This window comes from Eulemur rufifrons, chromosome 2, assembly GCF_041146395.1.
Source record: "Eulemur rufifrons isolate Redbay chromosome 2, OSU_ERuf_1, whole genome shotgun sequence".
Taxonomy (NCBI): domain Eukaryota; kingdom Metazoa; phylum Chordata; class Mammalia; order Primates; family Lemuridae; genus Eulemur; species Eulemur rufifrons.
Window position 1 is genome coordinate 82,800,424 of NC_090984.1, and position 16,819 is coordinate 82,817,242.

Sequence of the window (16,819 nt, forward strand, 5' to 3'; positions counted from 1 at the left end):
AACACAAAATGTTTTACATATTTTTTTTACATGTAAGTGTTCTTCATAGATATTACTAAACACAGATTACTAAACCAGGCTATGAAAATCATAGAAATCTGGATTAATCAATTTTTGCTATGTGGTCTCAGTGTGTTACAAATCAATAAAAAAAGGAAAACTGCTGCATTTTGTCGTTAATTCTCCAAAGTTATTGAAAAGAAGTAAAAATTCAGCATCAACCGAATATTAAATTAGAACATTCAGAATCTTAATTCTAAAATTATTAAACTATAAAAAGAAAAGCATTCTTAAAAATGTCCGTGAGACCTGTTTTTTGTTCTGTGTCCAGTCTAACTTAATTCCCTTTCAGCTCTCCTCTCGGCAGCATGCAGGCTGAGCACTGAAGAGTTGTCGCCACCTGAGAGCGGTTGGCATCTGCCTTCCCGTTGCCATGCCAACTCCCGGCTACAAACGGAGGGATTTCCCCTTCTCCCAGTCTTCCCTCCAACGTGGGAGAAACGCTCTCCTACCTCGGGCAGAGCACTATTTCTATTACAGTGGGTTCCTTTCCTCCACTTTTGTGTGAGAAAAGAAAGCTCGAGATGCAATTTTTTGTCCTTTTAAACATTTTTTGTTTTGTTTTGTTTTCTCACTGTTCATACTGACGTCTTTGTGTGCTGCCCTGGCTGGGATCCCACTGCATTTACAAGGCAACCAGGAAATCAGTCACTCGGAGTCGCCATGGTAACCAGAGGGGGGAGGGGAGGAGAGGTTCGTTTTATCACAGTCAGGCTGTGTCGCTTCCTGGAAGCCTGCAGAATTTTTAGACAGGTCATTATGAAAACAACAACAGCAACAAAAATAACGCCTATTGGCATCGAGACAGGCCCGTGTGCTGGCATCAGCAAGGCCGCGGCAGCCTGAGAGGGGGAGAGGGGGCGTGTGGCAGACGCGACAGCGAGGGTGGGGCGGGGGCTTGTCCTCTGGGTGGCAAGGAGCAGACAGGGCGCCAGTCTGGAGAGGGAGGTCTGTGAGTAGGAGTATCAGCCCGACATGCCAAATTCTCTCTGACGCTGCAGGTCTGCAAAAGAAAGGCAGGTAACCCGTGTTGTGCAAGGAGAGCGCCTCAGGGTTAGGGCGGGGCGCAGCTCTACCCTTATGGTAAGAGGAGCCCAGGCTGCGGAAGTGGGCCGCAGGGTGCTGTCACAAGAAAAGCGGAAGTGTCTGTTAAGTCATGTTTCCTGTCACATCTGCTTCTGTAGGTAGTCACATTTCAAACTTAAAACAAGAAAGTCATGTGAGGTTAACCAGTGAGATGATCTTTTGCAGGCATGCTAATTAGAATCCTCAGCGGTGCAGAATCCTCCACCTCTAGGCAGGTTATGTTTTACAACAGAGAAGAGGGGCCCTGCACCCTCAGAACAGGCTTAGCTCCTGGATTTATTTAATCTGATCTTTGGAGAGTCAAATTGCTAGAAGTTGATCATACTTCCAACTTGATTATAAAAAGTTACTATGCGATTATGAAAAGTTTTCTAATGGTAATAGTCTAAGACTGGGACTTAGGAATATTACTCTATGAATGTAGATCCTTTTTTTTTTATTTTTGTAAAATGGGAAATAACCTCTCATCTTCCTTTTTTTTTTTTAAACAGCAGAAGTTTACTCTTTTCCTCTTTTGAAGTTGAGATGAGCAAATTCTTGGTTTCCTCCCCTCTTGTCGCCAAACTGCCCCCTCCACTCTCTCATTTCCATCTGAGTAAATAGCTCCACCATTCACCATTCACTTTGGGGTCTTCCTCATGCTTACTCTCCTTCCTTCACATCCAGTTCAGCTGCAAATTCTTATCGCTCTAGTTTCAAAATATATCCTGAATCCAGTCTCTTTTTACCACCTTTTCTATCCATCATCCTAGTCCAAACCACCATCATTTTTCTAAATTCTAAAAGCCTCCTGATGGTTCTCCCACTTTCCATTTGGCTGCCTACATCCTGGTCTCACAGTGCCAATCTCAATCAGTTTATGTCATACCCCTGTTCAGTCCATTTCCCACCCCATCCCTGTGGCTGTACATCACACCCAGAATACAACCATGACCCACAAAACTCTAGCAGGTATAGCCCTGACTGCCACCCCATCCTCGTATCCAGTTTGTGCGTTCTACTCTATCCATGCTGACCTCCTTGCTGCTGCTGAACACATCAAGCATTCACTAATCTCAGGGAAGAGTATGTTGCCGAAATATCTCTTCCCTAGATATTAGGAGGCCACTTTCTCTCACTTCCTTCAAATCTCTGTCTGAATATCTCCTACAGGAGTACTTTCGTAATAGCCTGGGTCTTGATAGGAAATAGAAGGCACACAATTTTGGGGAGAATGAAGTTTCTCCTAAAGGAGAGATTTGTGCAGGGTTAAGAAAAAACAGCGGCAAGATCTGATGCCACACCTGGGCTTGAAGGGCTTAGTGCTATAGGAATGTAAAGAGAGCTGCAGTCCTGGAGAGCCCCATGAGGAAGGAGCCATGGTTATTGAGGAAGGAAATCAGGAACAGAGCAGAATGCTAAGGAATAAATGTATTGACCTCACTTTCCACCCATTGGCCAAACACAGATGGAACACACAGGCCAAAGGAGTCAGGGTAATATAGTATATTGGGTACTACATAAGTTATCTATTGTTGCATAACAAATTACCCCCAAAACATAGTAGCCTGAAACAACAGTTATTATCTCTTACAATTTCTGTGGGTCAGGAGTTTAGGATCAGTTTATCTTGATATTTTTCAGCCCCTGGTCTTGCCTGAGATTACTGTCAAAATGTCAGTTATTTGAAGACTTGCCAGTGGTTGGAGGATTCATTTCCAAGGTGGCTCACTTTCATGGCTGGCAAACTGTTGCTGGTTGTTGGCAGGAGACCTAAGGATCCCCCCACTGTGGGCCACTCCACAGAGCCGCTTGAGTAGCCTTACAACATGGCACCTGGCTTCCTCCAGAGTGAGTGATCGAAGAGGCCAAGGTGAAAGCTACAGTGTTTTTGTGACCTAGCCTTGAAAATCATACAGTGTCACCTCAGCCACATTCTATTATTCACACAGATCAGTTCTGAGTCAATGTGGGAAGACACCACACCAGGTATGAATAGCAGGAACCAAGAATAATCCAGGGCCGCCTAAGTGATACAATGGGCACAGAGCAAAGCAAAGAAAAAGGAGAATGAATTGAAAAGGGTCAGGGAAGGAGTGGGAATCAGAGAAAAACCAGCACCTTCCTTGATCATTCTACTTAAAATATTGTGTGCATTCCTGCCACTCTGATCCCCTTCACTCTGTTTTATTTATCTTCACAAAATTTAATGCTACCTGACTATATTTATCTGTTGACTATTTTATTTTTGGATTTCCCCAATATCATTAAACTCCATGAGTAAGAAACTTAGGCTATTTTGTTTCCTGCTGGCACCTAGTAAAAACGTCCAATAAATAATTGTGTATTTTAATGCATAAGTTATACCCAATTTTAGATAAAAAGTAAATGCTTTTACGTGATCAATTTTAGTAATATCTGTGCCCTTTTTAAACCAAAAGGTTACCTCTTCCCCTCCCCCAAGAATAATACTACTCAATGAATTAGAATTTTGCTTCCGGGAGCTTTGCAAACAACATAGTTGTCTCTTAGTCCTTTTTCCCTCTCTGGCTTCTGTTATTTTTATTTGGCTGTTCCTTTGAGATTTTATTTTTGCTTTTTGTTTTTTTCTCCCCCTTAATTTTAGAAGCAAGTTTTCATAATTCTCTCTCTTAAAATAAATTAAATTGCCTCTTGTTTATGTGGCTCTCATTTGCGTTCTCTTTTCAGAGATGTTATTTAAAAAAATAGCTGTCAAGAGAAAAATAAACCCTTCCTTCCTAATTTTCTCCCTTATTCCTCTTCTGTTTATTTCTGAAATCTGCCAAGGGCCCCTGCGAACATTTCTTCTGTGGCACATGTGGGGCTAAAAATATTGCTGACCTATGGTTACTGATGGTCAGAGGAAGAGAAGAGGAAGGACCTCAGGCAGAAACACATTTCTTCTGGGCACTGGAAAAAGTAAACAATGTTATCCCAATGGATTGATTATAAGAAGGAGGAACATCCACATTCAAATCTGGAGTGGGTGGAAGGATGATATTTCTCCTCCAGAGAGTGTATTATAGATCAACACCTTTCTAGACACCACGTAGGAGAAACCAGTCCCTTATGTTATGAAGCAGGTTCTCTTGAAGTGGGGAAGACAATCTCATTGTCAAAAGATATAACTTGATGCCACATGTTCAGTTTTATCATTCCACACAAAGTCTATGTAGAAGTCTTCATCATAAACCCTTTGGGCGATGAGATGCCCCTAGTTTTACACTCCATACCAGAACCAGCAGCTTTTGACTCTTATTGATGCTAAACCTAACCATTTACTTATAAATAGGAACTGTGAGTTTGTTAGTCTTGTGAAGTTCATTCATTTAACAAAGATTTAATGAGTGCTTGCTATGTACCAGGTATTATCAAGACCCTGGATAATCAAGGTAAGCACACAGTTATCTTCCTAGAAATTTAAGGGTAGAAAAGTATTTTTACTTTCCCATCTGATGATTGTCATAGATAGTGAGTCTTTGAAGATTTTCCTTAAACTATATTCCAGAGTAAAATGGGAATCTGTCTCACTGATAATTAGATTAAGCAACTCCATTCATTCTGAACACTTTAATTTCTTCCTTGAAATCTTATTTTTCTCTAGTGCTATGTTAGCTATGGGTGTGAACAACTTTTTTCTCTCTCAGCTATATTAATTGTTATTGCTGCCACATTCTTCAGATATAAAACCATTGATGTGTGTAATCCTTAAATAAGGATGCAGGTGATATAGTTTTCCCACTCATATCAGCTTTGTACCAGGTGTGTTTATAGGATTTTGGCAGGGTTTATTTAGTCATATTTATGCTGTCAATTTTCAGTTAATACAAATCTACTTTCTAGATGCAAAAATTGGGGGATGAGAGTGAGGCATGTACATATTTTAATATTGAACAAATTACTTGGCTGTGGTCTAGGTGAATTTCAGTATTCTGAACTGGGAGAGAATAATGATAATAATGGGTCTTGGGCATGTAACCCACTCTTGTCATTTGAAAAAAAAACAAATGACAATGTATAATTAACAAATTTGCTGTACCAACAAGTTTCTGTAGGATTTATTCATGTTTTTAAAATGACAGATCTACAGATCTGTGGCTTATAGTCTTCCTCGTAAGATGAATCTCTGCACCTTACTTGTCATGCTTTTGCCTTTATTCACATACAAGGGATATTTACTGCACACCTACTCTATCCTATGTACTGAGCACCGTGCAGGGTACTAGAGATACAGTACTGAGTAAGACATTTCCTGTGTATCCTAGGAGTTCACATATGGTAGAAGACAGAGAAAGGTAAACACACAATGAAGTACAATGTGATAAGAGCTATAACCATGATAAACGAGTGGTGATTTGTGGAGGAGGGATCCCTAACCCAGCAGTTTTCTTTCAGAAAACTGCACAAGTAAAAAGAGTAGTATAATTTGCTAAGGAATCTCATTTGTAGATTATTTTTGCCAAGTCAGTAATTTGAGACTTCCAAATTTACTATATACCACAATTCTTCTCTGTTGAAATTTCCCTGTGTAATCATACAAGTAATAGTAAAAGAATATTGAATAATTTCTTACTAAAGTAACTGAAATCATTTTAGCAACATTTCATGGGAAGTTATATGAAATGTTTTGCATTACTAAACATGTACTTTCAAAGTTCACAGATTTGCAAGAAGAGCAATCAATTGACAACACTTTCCTTTATAAGAGGAACATATAGAGTAGGACTTCATTATCATCTAGTAAAGAATGGATTTGTCCTATTGGTTTAATATTATTACTTGATTGGTAACTTCAAAGTCTTTCCTTTTTCAAAATCAATGTCTCGTTTTCCTCCTTGCCACATCCTCTTCTCATTTTTTCATTTCTTTCTTTCCTTGTTTTTTTGAGACAGGGTCTCAAGGTCTCACTCTGTCGCCCAGGCTGGAGCTTGGGTGATCATAGCTCATTGCAGCCTTGAACTCCTGGACTCAAGTGATCCTCCTGCCTCCCCAGTAGCTGGAAATACAGGTGTGCACCACCATGTCCAGCTCAATATTTTTTATTTTTTATAGAGACAGGGTCTCACTATATTGCCCAGGGTGGCCTTGAACTCCTGAGCTCAAGCAATTCTCCCACCTCAGCCTCCCAAAGTGCTGGGATTACAGGCATGGACCACTATGCCCAGCCTCATTTTTTTTTTAATTTCTGGTTTTTGGTAATATTTTAAGCAGCGTTTGCTCTTTGTCTTAGAATTTTAGCTGATTCCATAAAATTTATGTTCTTGTATTTTCAAAATGGTCTGCAGTACTCATAACTCTCTTCCATGGGCCCTACTTATTTATATTCAGTTAAAGTTAACAAACGTGCTCTGAGCATATGCAACAAATATGCCAGGTGCTGTGCAAGGCGCTGAACACGTAGCGATGTGAGACCCAGCCCTGGCCCTCCTGGGAGTGGTCAGTCTAGTATTAGTCTCTAATGGACTCTGATAGAAGAGACACATTCACCAGCTGACCCTTAACGTCACAATTCCATCCTCAACTCCTGTGGTTTGTTTCTGAAATTGTATCATAGGAAAATTGAAAATGAGAAGCTTCAAACTTAGGTGAACAATCGAGCTGAGGGAACCAAGGAAGGTCATAAGTAAATTTATAAAAACACTTAACAGTAGGGAAATCAATAAAGACACAATGACAAAATGCCTTCAAATATCTCTTTTAATTCCCCAGCCTCTTTTGCCAACCTATTTACTGTCAAAATAGATCACACTGTCTGGTCTACATTTTTGGCACAGAAAAATTAAGTCTTGTGTTTCCGCCTTGCTTGAAAATTATTGGCGTTATTATGGTATAGCCTTTCTTTCAAGGCACTTCAAAATGATTTACTTGTGTGATATTAATCTCACTGATTCGTATCCTTTAATTCTGACATTCTTTTTAAAGGATTGTTTTTCCAAGGCTTTGCTAGTGCACAATGTTCTCTAACCTATGTCACACTTTGTTACTGACCCCCTCTTCTTGATCCTTTTGCTTGTTTCCTGTTGTCCCTAAATTTATGTATCGATCTTCAGGGAATTTTTAGAGGGGACAAGTTCTATTCTGCAGAATTACTGTTTCTGTTTTTACGGAAATAATGTATTTGGTTTAAACGTCATCTGACCCCAGTCAATAGCCCACTCCAGCTTCTCCCGGCGGAGATAGGGTTTGGAACTTATTTTATTTATTTATTTTTGAGACAGGTTCTCACTCTGTTGCTCAGGCTGATCTTGAACTCCTGGGCTCAAGTGATTCTCACGCCTCAGCCTCTTGAGCAGCTGGGACTACAGGCTCCTGTCACTATGCCCCACATGGAATGTTTTCTGCATGTGGGAAGACCAGAACTTCAGACACAGAGCAGGTAGTCCCTGCTTGGGGAGTTGTAACCCAAGTTCTTACGTTAGCCTGGTCAAACTCTCTCTGGGCATGACTGTTTGAATCCACATCCAGGCTTCCATGGCTCTTTCTTCCCTACTTCCAGCTCTGGTTCTGTCTACCTGCTCATCTCCTGCCTTCTCCCTGCTGTGTCCCTCTGTGCCCTTTGCCCTCTTCCGCAAGACCCAATGCTTATGGTCAGCACTCCTTCACTTCTCCCCACCCCAACTTTCACCCTTCCCCTTCCTTTCCCACCAACACTTAGATTTATTTTCTCATGGGGTGTTAGAAAAGCAAGTTTCTTGAACTCATTCATTGCTGAAAACTTCCCCAGGAATGTATGTATTTAACACATGCTTATATACATACATGTGTGACATTTCAGGCAATATCAGAGAAGAATCTGGGGGGCTTCATGCTACTCCACTTTATCCCCTAGTTAGCCCTGCCCAGAACAAAGGGACAGGAGAATAAGGGTCCCACACTTCTCTCTGAAGGAAGAGTTGGCTGTCACTCTTCCTGTCCCTTGTCCTACTAACTTTTGTGCTGGGCAATGAGACAGAGATTGGCATTTTTCCTTAGTGAAAGTCAGCCACTCTCTCTCAAGAAAGATTAGTTCTGCCCACCCTACCCTCTGACTCTCTTTGAACCAAATATGATTCAGTCTTCTTGGCTCCTAACAGCCGAGGGTTGGCTCAGATGTCTGTGGGGAGGGAATGACCCTGTGACACGTAGATCAGATCATGATTATGCCTTTTAGAAGAACTCTTTAAAGGGGCTTCTATTCCCTTTAACTTATCCAAGAAATGCCTGGAATTCTGTTTTTTTTTTTTTCTGTGATAAAATAATAGCTCAATAATTCACTTATTCTTGATTACTCTTCAGCCTAACAATTAAGCCATTAAACATATCATCAGTATATGAGTGGGCACAATTTATTGCTACATGAATTCACCCTCTTGTTCCCATTCCATTCTTCCTCCTTCCCTGCAGCCCACATATGCACTCCAGGGTGGCTTTGCTGGCACAGTTGATGGCTCCTTTCTGATGTAATAGGATGAGAAAAGGGAGAGAGACCCAAAACTGAGACATGGAAGGAAAAGTAGGGAGGGCTTAGCCAGAGAAGGCAAGTCAATTGAAATAATAAAGAACTAGCTGGGCATGGCAGGGGAGGAGAGAATAAGAGATGAACAGTATTGCAAAGAGATTAGAGAGAGAGAGTTTGGGGATTTGGCATATAAGATGCTCTGGGACAGTGGTGAGGTGCCCAAGATTGGAGAGTGCAGAAGGGGATGTGACAAGTGTTTCTGGTTTGTACATTGGTCACTTTATACTTCCTACAGAGATGCAAGTAAAAGAATAGCTTTCTTTTGTATTTTCCATTTGTTTTTAAAATTTATTTTTTTAAGTTACTTTTTTGTTGCCAGACTATGCTCCTTTATAAGCAATTCAGTGCAGAAATGGAACCAGGAGTTGTCCCAGAATTTTTTAGGGTTGCCCATATAACAAATATTTAGAATTTGGTGTGCACATATCATGGTTTTCTGCAATTTGCAAAAACAAAACAAAACAAAACAGAGGGATTATTGTTTCTTAATCCATAACCAACTTCTCGTTTTAGAGACTTCCTTTTCCCCCCCTCCCCAGGCACCCAAAGGAACACAAAAGCAGTTTTGGAATTTCTGCCAGTGATGCCTTTTCATTATACAAACATCTATTAACTACCTGCTATGTGACAAGCAAAGATGAATAGAACGTGGCCCTCACCTTCAGAGGCCCAAATGCTAATGGGTGAGATGCGGTGCTAACAAATCATGAAAACTGTGCAATTAGTGCTGAAATGGAGGTAGAGGGTCTGGAGTTTTATGTGTGCTCACAGAGGAGGAAACACTGGCTCTGCTTCCGTGGTCTGGGAAGGCTTCTGGGAAAAGCTGGATCTTAAAGGGTAAGTAGGGGGTCACTACCAGACAATATGGAGGAAGGGATAGGGTATTTTCTGGCAACAGGAATAGCACAGTCAAGATGCAGAGGAGAAAAGAACACGGCCCCATCAGGACCCTGCAGTGAAGGTGGACGTGAGGTTGCAGCAGGGACAGTAAAGTGAGAGTGTCCATGTGCGACATCTCAGAAGGCTCTGTAGGCCACGCAACGGAATGAAGGCCTGTATCCCGTAAGCAACTGAAGAGTCATAACAGGGCAGTGATACGATCAACTCCTCACTTTAGAGATGTACTTCTGGTGGGGGTGGCTTAGAAGAGAGACTGGACTTAGGAGGACAAAGTAGGGAATATTGCAATCATATAGGAAAAATGAAAGCATTTAGGAAAAAAAGACAGTGGCAGGGAAATAGAGAAAAGGAGTCCAGGCAAAGAGAAAGTTCAGTGGTGGGAATGAAAGGATGAAGAACTTTAAATCAGATGGGATAACAGAGTGAAAAGGTTCTGGGACTATTCTTATATTCCTGCTGTGGACAACTGGTTTGTATTCCTCATGAAATACAATGGAGAATACAGAAAGAGGAACAGGCTCTGAATGAAGGTAGTTATATAATTTGGGGGCTAATAAATGTAAGAACCCTAAGGAACATCTAGCTAGAATGCTCAGTGCAAGAGAGATGCTCAGGCCAAAATTATGTCCTCTATTACCATCAACTTCCTCTACGATAAATGTTAAGAGGCACAAGGTACTAATGCCTGCAAGTAGGGCCATTGATGGATGTTAGTTTACAGACTTTTGTTTTATGCACTGATAAAGTGTGTCTAGGATAAGCTCATGGTTAGCAATTGATGCATAAATTGTTAATGGTTATTTCTCCTAAGAAATGAACACTTTGCAGATTTTGTGTGAGTACCTATCGTGCTTGTGTTAAGAGCTCTAAACTGGATTAATCTCTCTTGGTCAGTCCTCACCTCCACACTTTACTTTTCTCTCCTGAAAAAGAGACTGTTAGGACCAGTTGGAAGCAATGAGGTATTAATGGCAGGTAGAGAAAGATCTTCAAATCTAGTTTTTAGCTTTGACGAGAGTTTTGTTGGCACCTCCCAGCAAGGGCCAGATTCACCCTGTGAAGGCCAGAGATGAAGAACTGGTTAGAAGGCAGCAGCCCAAATTCCTAGCCATTTTATCACTTGAAAGAGGTTTTCCTATGTAGGCTTAAATATAAGTACCAACCATTCTGATGGTTGAGATGGGGGGGGGGAGGGAGGAGAGAAAGAGAGATTTTTTTAAAAAAAAGATCTACAGTATTTGAATCTAGAGTTAATGCCAGAATCCACTGGTCTAAAATTAACCAAAAACTTGTTTCCATAATCTTTCCAACCATTAATAACATGCTTCTCATTTTTCTTCAACTTGGCATCATGTATATGTAAATTTACATTTAAAAGCTCATAATAACCATTGGCACTAGGATTCCTGATTTGGAGGTAACTCACATGTTGTTGCCTCTATGACCAATCCTCTCCTACTATTGTAATTCTATTTGCTGAAGGTTCAAATGTAGTTCCTCATTTTAAAACTTGAAACAACCCATTTTGTGATTTTCAGGTGCTAGTGGGTTATTATAACATCTGGGTCCTTTTTGATGAAAGATTTCCAGGAAAAAATAAGCAAACTCTGGTCCTGGAACATGAAATCAAATCAAATGGTATCCTGGGACTGTCTCAGAACATTTCATAGAAATTAAATTCTGTACCTTCCAGGTTAATGTGCTGTGGTCCCCAAGGTGTGCTAGGAAGGCTCACCTGCTGAGTTACTCTGAGTCAGCCCTAGATTTCTAACATTCCCTGTCTGTTTACTTGCTGCAGGATTAAGGCAAGACTGGATTAAAAAGATAGAGGTGGGGAATTAACTCTGTTGCCTGGGAAGATTTGCTTTCCAGGCACTGATTCCTAAGGAGAAGTTTTTTTTAACTCAACCGTGTTGCTTGGACGCTAGAACAAGGATTCCCCTGCCCCCATCCCATGTTTAATCTGTAGCTTCTCCAAAGTAACTTGTGTTGGTATTGTGGGGAGAATGACTCACAAATTGAGTAAATCATTAAGAGCATCGAGGCTTAGTCATGCCTGTGCTATAAGTGAGGAATCCGAAAACCAAGTACTAGTCCTGGTCTGGCTGCTGACTGCCTGAGTGACTTGCTGTCTCTAAGCTCCAACGTCCTCTAAAAATGATAAGAGCCAATATGTATTTAGTACTTCCTATGCTCCTGGAACTATTATTAGCATTTTGTGTACCATCTCATTTAACTCTCAGATTTCCACTCTGGCAAATGACTATAATCGTCTCCATTTTGCAGATGGAGAAATTGAGTCACATAGAGTTAAATAATTTGCCCAAGTTCATACAGTCAGTAATGGCAGCTTGGGTTCAAACTCTGACAGCCAGACTGCCTGTAATCTCTACCCTTATCCATGACACTACACTACCTCCTAAAATGAAGGGAAGGGACTGGCCACCCTGAGGGTCCTTTCAGCCCTGCCGGTGTGTTAAGGCTGGGGAGGCAAGCATTCGGTTTCTGGGTTGCGAAATGCACAGTGTTCAGCACCACCTCCTCCTTTCCCATCTATGAGAATCTTGGGGGACTATGTCTTCACCATTAGGCCTCTAAGGTAGCATTGCGGGACTTGGTTTAGTTCCTATGCCCCACAAGAATACTTATCAGGGTCATTCTTTTCTGAGCATGTGGGTTAAGTAAGATCTCAGTGGTAGTGGGACCTTGGAGAAATGAAGCATCTGGAATGTTGGCCACAGAGAAAAATGCTGCAGTGAGAGGCTGCAAGCCGCAAGCTCTCAGCTAGCTGACTTGATAGGGACCATGGTAAATCAGGAGAATAGTTGAGGCTGGCGCTGGATCTCAGGGCCAGAGCTGTTGGCCCAAAAGAACAGCAGCAGAAGCGGCAGCAACAGCAGCAAGAACAACAGACCGAGTCCAGGCTGAGAAAGCAGGCTGTGTGCCAGGAAGGGGCCGACTGAGTGGTCTGTGGGGGCTGTGGCAGGGGTGAGGGCTGGGGAATGAGAAAGGGAAGGAAGGAACAGACAGCATCGGAGGGACTTGAACAAAGGGGTAGAGGAGATTATAGTCAAATCACTGTCAGCAGCCCAGGAGCAGACAAAACCACTGGAGTAAGCCCTCAAATGGAAATGAGAGGGAAAAGAAGCAAGCCGCTAACAGCTACCAAGAAGAGGAGGAAGTGGGAGATGCGCTGCTTCCTGTAGAAAGAACGTTGATTGAAGACAAAGCTGGGTGGGGACTAGTCCCTGGGCTGCAGCCGCCGCCGCTGCTGCTACACATACACACAGCGCTGCCGCCGGGCTCCTCGGGCAACTCCTACTACTGCTGGGCTGGGCTGGGCTGGGCTGCGCCGGAGCTCGCCTGCACAGATCGGCTCCGGAGAGAGGGGAAAAGCCACTCTCCTCTGACCAAGCCTCGGAAGCTAAGGTAAAGGAAACATTTTCCATGTTATGCCTTTTTAATTGAGAAAGATGACCATCGCCTGTGGTTTTAGGGGTTGATTTCTAAGAGAAGACAGGGACATGGCTTACAGGACTGGGGGAAATGATTAGGATGGGTTCTTGTGGAAGGGTCTTTGCGAATGACCAAATTTATGACACATTTGCTTTTTTAAAAAATCAGTGCTTAGCTTTCGTGACTCGCCAGGACAACACGCTAAATGCAAGAAGCTGTTTGCATAGTTCTCTTGGAAGAAAACCAGGGCTGAGTCCAAATCCATTAGGGCTGTGAAGCTGTGGTCTGATCATCTAAGCGTTGCAGTTCCCTGGTTTTAGGGGTGTAAGTGTAAAATGTAAATTGCATTCTTTCTTACACATTGCACTGGGGTGTCTCCTGGTTTGCAACATAAAGGCTGTAATTTGGCGTTCAAGGGAGTTAAATCCTTTTGTACTCAGATTTTGCCAACAAAGGCTTGAATTGCGTATGTGAGGGGCAGTATTTACCATTAAAAAAACTGTGTCTTCCTCCCTCAGCTCTGTGCAGCTGCTTTCAGGATAACCCCAGAAACAGCTACCATTTGCCAGTAGGTCTTATCCTAAAGTTGCATCCTCATTCAAAGGAGCGTGGCGGGTTTAGGGACAGTAACTTGTCCAGAACCAGATACTGGTGTATATATGGGTTTTGTTTAAATGGATTTTATTTATCTCTAGGTCGAGGTGGATGTTAACCTCGGTAAGGGACAAAATATAAAAGTGCAGCTGGAGTGTTCCCTTACCTGTATATACTGTAGATAGACTGAAGTAGTAAAATCAGAACATGATTTTTATTCTTTGATTTTCTTGAGCAATGGATGTTCTTAATAAGAGCCCGGGACCATGACTTGTTCATATTTTTGAATATGTGAAGGTGCGATAAATAGGTCTAACGGATTAGAACTGAGATTGGGAGATTCCTTTGACAGGATATGTAGGAGAAAGAGTTTAATACCCTGGTGTAGCATGATTTAAAAAATTAAGGTTTTTGTCTTCAACAGAAAGTACAGTTAAGCAATACATAGTCATCGATACAGGTTTTTTTCATGAGTTTTTATAATGAAAGAAGATAGTTTTTCGAAAGAAAGAGAAAAAAACTACTTATAGTGGAGTAAAGATAATACAAATGCCATATTTTGACACTTATAAATTTTTAAAATACAGGTTTTTAAATACCATCTCTGCCAGCTGAGAGTATATGTATATACCTCCTCATTTATCACCATTCTCAGTTGTGAAGAGCTATAGAGTTGTTTTTTTTTTTTTAATGCTATCTTTATGAAATTGACTTGGCTTCTCAAAATGTGTGGGGTAGCAGCACATTTTCAGAGCTAGGAAGCTTTTATAGATACTAAAGAAAAAAATGTCTGTTTCTCTGTGGTTATTCTCATTAAAGTAAACCTGCACCATGACAAAGTATTGCTGATGTGGAAACCATGAAGCTCCTCTGAAGGATTCATTGAATTTAATCAAACCTGTGGGCAAAACAAGTCATGATACAGATTCTACCATTCCACTTCCTATTTGCATCTGAAAGTAAAATATGTAAAGATAATCGTCCCAGAGAAGAGACCTAGAGTAGATCTTCTCTAGAATGCCCCTATTGGAGTTCTATGATCAAGCTGCATGTTATTAAATGAAGAAAAAAGTTGGGCATCTGGGCTGTCTGAATGAGGACAGGGCTTACTCTTTGGCACTTAACTCATCTACAGGCTGTATTCATTAGGTAATGCCAACACCCTGCTTTGTTTGGGGATGTGTAGACGATCTGCGTTACTCTTCTGTGTGTGTTTCACACAAGAGTAAGAAAATGAAACCTCGCCCAATAGGCACAGTAGAGTCAAGAGGGTCCCCTGCCATCTTTCTGAAAACAACTAAGAAGTGCCTATTTTCTGCATAGCACAAAACATTTTCTTAATTGTTAAATTCCAGCTTTAAGCAGAACATTAGTGAGTAAAAACAGATTATGATGGTAGCATGTTTAGCAAAAAGACAATATGCTCCTACGCTGTAAAATGAGACTAGTTCCACTTATTCTGGCCATATGGAATATTGAAAGACATAATGCTTTTTGCTCAGGGTATTCATTGGCTTTTGAGGGAGACGACCAACACTGAAATTTTAATTGTATGGTTTTTTTTTTTTGGTTTTTTTTTTTTCTTCCCCTGACATATGGCCAGTGGCTGAATGGAAACATGACTCTATTATTTCATGGCCAGCCCTGGGTCTCATATGGTGGGCGTGTGGTGAATGTGTTTGGGTGACTGGCTTTTTTAGCCTACTTCAAAAGGCAGGCCCAACTTTTAAGTCTGAAAGCTGTATAGTCAAAGTAGAAAGCCTGTTCATGAAAGATTTCTGTGGGAGAAGAAAAGAACACCATGGAGTGAAAAGAACACAGGCTTTGGAGCCGGGCACATCTGTCTTTGGATCCTACCGGTGGTTCTTACTACTTGACCTGGAACATTAGCTTATGAACCTTAGTTTCTTCATTGTAAAGAAGAGTGAGTAGTGCATAATAAGGCTTTGTTTTTGCTTTTGTGTGTGGATGAGTGAGCGCCTGCTGTATAGAAGGTACTCAAATGCCATTTTGTTTTTGGTGGTGGTGGCATAAGGAAGAGTTAACATATTCTTGACCTTTGCCACTGCCTCAAAGGTTTAAGGAGACTTCTTTATTGTGATAAAATAAAATTGCCCGTTTTAACCATTTTAAGTATACAGTTCTGTGGTATTACATATATTCATTCACATTGTTGTCCTGTCACTGCCATCCATCCCCAGAACTTTTTATCTTTTGAAACAGAAACTCTGTACCTATCAAACAATAACTCCCCATCCCCGCTTCTCCCAGCCCTTAGCAATCACTGCTCCGCTTCCTGTCTATACATTGGACTAAGTACCTCATGTAAGTGGAATCATGCGGTATTTGTCCTTTGGTGACTGGCATAATTTGCTTAAGCATAATGTCTTTAAGATTCATCCATGTTGTCACACGTGTTAGAATTTCCTCTTTTTTAAGGCTGAATAATAATTCCATTATATGTATATACCACATTTTATTTGTCTTTTGATAGACACTTGGGCCACCTTTTGGCTATTGTGAATAATGCTGCCGTGAACATGGACATACAGATATCTGTTAGAGTCCCTGCTTTCACTTCTTTTGGGTACCCAGAAGTAGAATTGCTGGAACATAGTAATTACATGTTTAATTTTTTGAGGAGCTGCCATTCTGTTTTCCACAGCAGCTGCACCATTTTACATTCCCACCAGCAGTGAGCAAGGGTTCCAATTTCTCCACATCCTCACCAATCCTTACTTTCTGGTGTGTGTTTGTTTTTGATAACAGCATCCTAAGTGGTATCTCCGTGTGGTTTTGATTTGCATTTCCTTAATGATCAGTGATATTGATCATCTTTTCTTGTGCTTATTGACCATTTGTATATCTTCTTTGGAGAAACGGCTATTCAGGTTCTTTGCCGATTTTTAATCAGATTGTTATTGAGGAGACATTTTAAAATGGTGGGGTCTCTTAACATAATGTGTCATTAGATTGTGATTATAGTATTTATATTTAATCTCCTGGGTACAACAGTATTATCCCCGCCCAAATTAAATACTTCTCTTGAAAGCAACTTTTAAAATCAAAGGACAGAGTAAGAAAATATGTGTAGCTCCTGCTAATTGGTGATGTCAAGAACCTGGCAGTGAAATTCAAACCTTTCTTGTAGAGAGTCACACAAGTGAGCCTGCTGGTTAAGTCATGGACCAGCCTACTACCAAGGAAGCACTGGAAGGCATTGCC

General features: G+C 41.2%; 1 protein-coding gene across 2 annotated transcripts in view; it reads left to right on the forward strand.

The window, feature by feature from the left end:
- The first annotated feature begins 12,900 nt into the window (after window positions 1-12,900).
- GNG2 (G protein subunit gamma 2) overlaps window positions 12,901-16,819 on the forward strand; it is a 101,845-nt gene continuing 97,926 nt past the window's right edge. For both annotated transcript variants that reach the window (XM_069464884.1, XM_069464885.1), the window contains exon 1: window positions 12,901-12,973. The gene's annotated coding sequence lies outside the window, so the exon portion shown is untranslated. The remainder of the gene's footprint in view (window positions 12,974-16,819) is intronic.